Source organism: Sinocyclocheilus grahami, unplaced genomic scaffold (genome assembly GCF_001515645.1).
Source record: "Sinocyclocheilus grahami isolate Dianchi unplaced genomic scaffold, SAMN03320097.WGS_v1.1 scaffold1751.1, whole genome shotgun sequence".
Taxonomy (NCBI): Eukaryota; Metazoa; Chordata; class Actinopteri; order Cypriniformes; family Cyprinidae; genus Sinocyclocheilus; species Sinocyclocheilus grahami.
The window spans coordinates 127,847-131,724 of NW_015506930.1; the positions used below are offsets into that span (position 1 = coordinate 127,847).

Sequence of the window (3,878 nt, forward strand, 5' to 3'; positions counted from 1 at the left end):
AAAATTGGGGGGGGGGGGGGGGGTGGGGGGGGATAACCCAGAAGAAAGCTAAAACTAGCAAAATATCCAAAAAAAATTATTTTAGGCAGTCCTCATTTGAAAAAATTGTATGAATATAAAGCTGCTGCTTTTTTCTTTTTCTTTTTCTGTTAGGGTTAGGTTACAGTATTTATAGCTGTATATATAAAAAAAAACAATAGATAGAATGTATGCAATCTCCCTGTTTAGATAACTAAATAAACTTTATCAACTTGATAAAACATGGAAACCCCACGTGTGTCTTTGGGGTGTGTGTATGTGTCTGTGTGTGTGTGTGTGTGTGTGTGTGTGTGTCATATGCCCTATCTAATTTCAATAAACAGTGGTCATCTGTCCATCTCTTTGTCATTGAGGTCTCCTGCCCCCGACAAGGCTTTTACAATTTACACTTACTCCTCCCACCCACCTTCTGCTGTTCCAGCCTTTGTCAATATTCTCATTCTGTTACCTCACTGTTCCATCTGAGAAATCATTCCCCTAAAATACTCCCCCACAATCCCCTAAACCAATACCAGATCAATAAAGCTACACCGCCTCATATCACACACACACACACACACACACGCGAGCGAGCGCGCGCACACACACACACACACACACACACTTACTTCTATTCAAAGCTAAATCAATACTTGCTTATCAATGTCCTGATAAGTTTTTAACTCTTTTTTTTTTCTCCAGAACTGCCTGATGTCAATAGCCCCTGCTCCCTATTCCCTGTCTGGCAAATATCATGCTGTGTTGTGGATTTGGTCGATTAGCAGTTTTGTTTAACATTCAGGGACATTCACTTAAATAACAATACAAGTCCTCTGATAAAGGATTATTGCCATACTGGAAGTTTAACACTATCCAATTTTGATTATATCTGTCCCTTTAGTTTTAATACTTCCTAAAACAAGTTTTTCATTATACATACTCATATTTACACAAGTGTAAATTATTACAGTTTATTGAAGTATTAAACTTAATGTGAGAGACTTTAAGTAACCCTGCAGACACAAACTTACTATCCCTGTTAAACACAAAATATGTCTTATTTTATTATATTTTATCTTATTTATTTATTTATTTAAATGTTTTTCTGTAAATGAGTTTTAGCTGAGAGCAAAGATGTAGGGATAACTGTTTCAAACTGAACCACTGTTACAAGTCATAACAACAAATAACTAGTGTATTTTGCTTGCACCTCACTACCCATAATTTACTGAGAACTAAGAGGAACTCTTATTTAATACTTAGTGTCACCTGAAATTCAAGATGTCAGAAAATGCAAAACACTACAACTGTCCTTGTTTAGGATCTGATCTAGCTGCTTGGCGTGAGGAAGACCATAAGAGAGAGAGTGAGCAGTTAATGAGAGAGCACTCTGGTGGTATTAGACTGTTTAGTGATTAACTAAAAAATTAACAGGAAGCAGTTGTAAACATGACAATTGTAAAGTTACATGCACATATTTATTACAACCCATTAAAGAAAATGTAGTTAAAATTTGTGCTCAAACAACATCTTAATATTACCATTTTTACTTCCATAATGTGCTGCATCAGATAAAAAAATAAGTATATAAATCATGTTTAATGAGTCTGACTTTGTTGATCAGGAATATAATGGATTGTGTATTTCCTGAATAAAGGGAGTCATGAATGTGTTATCGCTGTAACCTTTATTACATTAATAACAGCCAGCATTAAATTACTGTTAATCTTTGACAAGATTTTAGAAAGGCTGTAGCCAAAAAGCTGTTTTCTGAGTAAGTTTCATTAAGTTATATGTTTGTTTGTTTTTCTAAATAAGGTGCATTTTGGTGAAAGATTAGAAAGACTAATGTTCACAGGAACATGTTTCAAGAAAATCAATAAGGTTGAATTTAATTTTGTATTGTCTTCAATAAGGAAAGCACTACGACATTCAAATTGCACAGAAACTGAGATGAGGCTTAAAAATCAATACTCATCCAGCATGGTGTTGACACGCAACAAACATACAGCATGGTTTATTAATCCAAAGCTTGATATGGCATGTCAAATCCATATCAGCACTTGAGAAGAAACATTAACTGTTGATGAAGAAGACAAAAATCTTTCTTCTGAAACTTTAGATAAGCAATATCAGGGGTCTCTAATGAGAAAAAAACTAAGAAGAGACTAAAGCAAACATCTCCATTTAATATTTAATCTCATTGCTATTTAGGAAAAACAACTGAGATAATAAAGGAAAAGGTTCCAGAGCATTATTATTATTATTATTATTATTATTGTTGTTGTTGTTGTTGTATCCAGTGCTGTCAGAACTTTGGGAGCAGTCAAACATTTTGGATGACAAACACAAATCCTTTAGGACTTGTGAAACAGCTAAGGTGCTTCCATCTCTATTGATTTATTTAGAGGAATCCTATAAACGCTTGTCAGTGCTACCTAGCTTGATGACACCTCAATTAGCTCCTTAATCAGCTCCCACAGCCTGACCTCCACTATCTTTAGCCTGTAATGATGGGATTTCAGAGAGTTAGATTGCTACAAGTCAGCTTACTTGCCTACTGTACTGTTGAATCTTTGTTGGGTAATAAACACTGTGCTGTAGTGACTCTAGTGTAGAGTCCAGAAACACATCACACACTGAATCACAGGATAAAACTGGTCATAGTGAAAGCAAATGTTCTCCAGGGGCAAGTCCGTATGCCCCACTCCCCCCATCCACCCACTCAGAGTGCTCTGCGAGCCTGTTTCATTGTGTCTCTTTGGCACATGCTGCACTACAGCAAATTCAGGATGGGGCTTGTATCTCACACTCACACACACAGCAACCTCCTGAGTATTACAGAAAAGTACCCTACAATTTGAGGCTCCCAGAGACAATAAAGTTTCGCTCACATTTGCTACCAATACTCATTTTAAACCCAAAAGCATCCTAATAAGAATTGTCTTGTAAGATTATAAAATAACATATTTTAAATCACATCGTTTAGATATGTGCTCCCGATAAGACTATCAGGATTCCCAATAGGATAAAATATCCCTCTTGGATATCAAAAGAAATATAAAGAAAATATTTCAGGATTTTAAACCTGCAGCGTTCTTTGTGATTTCCTTCAACTATCCAGTAACAAGATATTATTCCATTAGTTATAATAAATCTTGTTGTAATTTAAGTTTATCCATTAGATCTTAATCGATTCTTAGAGGATTCTTATTTGATCCCATTAATATGGGTTTCAGATAGATAGATAGATAGATAGATAGATAGATAGATAGATAGATAGATAGACATGGATATTAGGGCTGTCTTGAACCTGAAATCAGACTGTTCACCCACTAACATTTACTAAAATCTGCCTCTATACTTTTAACATTAAAGTAACTCACTAAACGTCAGCATAATAACATGACATACGTTTCGATTTATACACCACGTTTTCTTTTAAAATAATTTGACTTACCAGTGGTACAGTGAACTGCTGCTGCTGCTGCTGCTGCTGTGTGAGTGTGTGTGGGTGGGCGTGGATGCTGCAGGATCGCGCTGCGCTCCTTGTCTTTGTTTGCCGCTTCAGCTGCTGCTCTGACTGTGATGCCTCCCTATCGGCATACCGCGCGGTCCTAACGCCGCCATCTGAATACAGTCAACGCCTACTGCAGGCTGTTCACAAACATCTGCATTCATGAGTTACTAAACTGTCATAACCTTACCTTGGAGCCGAACTTGCTGCAGTCAAATGTTATTTGTTGTGGACTACACGATTATTGACCATATACATAAAACTGCCCACTATTTTTAATCAATAGTTTGAGAAAGAGTATGTAATAATAATAAACACTTAACTGGAGTGCCACATTGGGTGT

The 3,878-nt window shown here is 36.3% G+C and overlaps 1 protein-coding gene across 1 annotated transcript in view; it reads right to left on the reverse strand.

Moving 5' to 3' along the window:
- LOC107572450 (neuronal migration protein doublecortin) overlaps positions 1–3,601 on the reverse strand; it is a 107,810-nt gene extending 104,209 nt beyond the window's left edge. Inside the window, exon 1 of the mRNA XM_016258873.1 lies at positions 3,479–3,601. The gene's annotated coding sequence lies outside the window, so the exon portion shown is untranslated. The remainder of the gene's footprint in view (positions 1–3,478) is intronic.
- Between the last annotated feature and the right edge of the window lie 277 nt (positions 3,602–3,878).